The sequence below is a fragment of the Harpia harpyja genome, chromosome 16, assembly GCF_026419915.1.
Source record: "Harpia harpyja isolate bHarHar1 chromosome 16, bHarHar1 primary haplotype, whole genome shotgun sequence".
Classification (NCBI taxonomy): Eukaryota; Metazoa; Chordata; class Aves; order Accipitriformes; family Accipitridae; genus Harpia; species Harpia harpyja.
This window is the reverse complement of record NC_068955.1, coordinates 29,578,831-29,579,157: the sequence shown is the minus strand read 5'-3', so window position 1 is coordinate 29,579,157 and position 327 is coordinate 29,578,831.

Below are 327 nucleotides of genomic sequence, written 5' to 3'. Positions count from 1 at the left end.
CGCCGCGCTCCGCATCGCAGGTCCCGCCGGTTCTGCGGGGCAGGGAGGAGGGAAGCGTTAAGCAGGGAAGGCGGCGGGGACCCCCACCCCGGACGGGACCGGACGGGAGGCGGCGGCGGCGGCGGCGCCCACCTCGGCCGGTTCCCGCCGCCCTCAGCTGCCGCCGGCGACGTCTGGTCGCCTCCCGCCTCTGGGCCCGGCCCGCGCGCGCCCGCCCGCCCAACGGCCCCGCCCCACCGGCCGCTGACCGGCGTAGCCCCGCCGATTGGGCCGCCGCCGCCGCCGCCGCCGGGCGGGGCCCTTCCGGGATCCGGTTTAAACATTTGG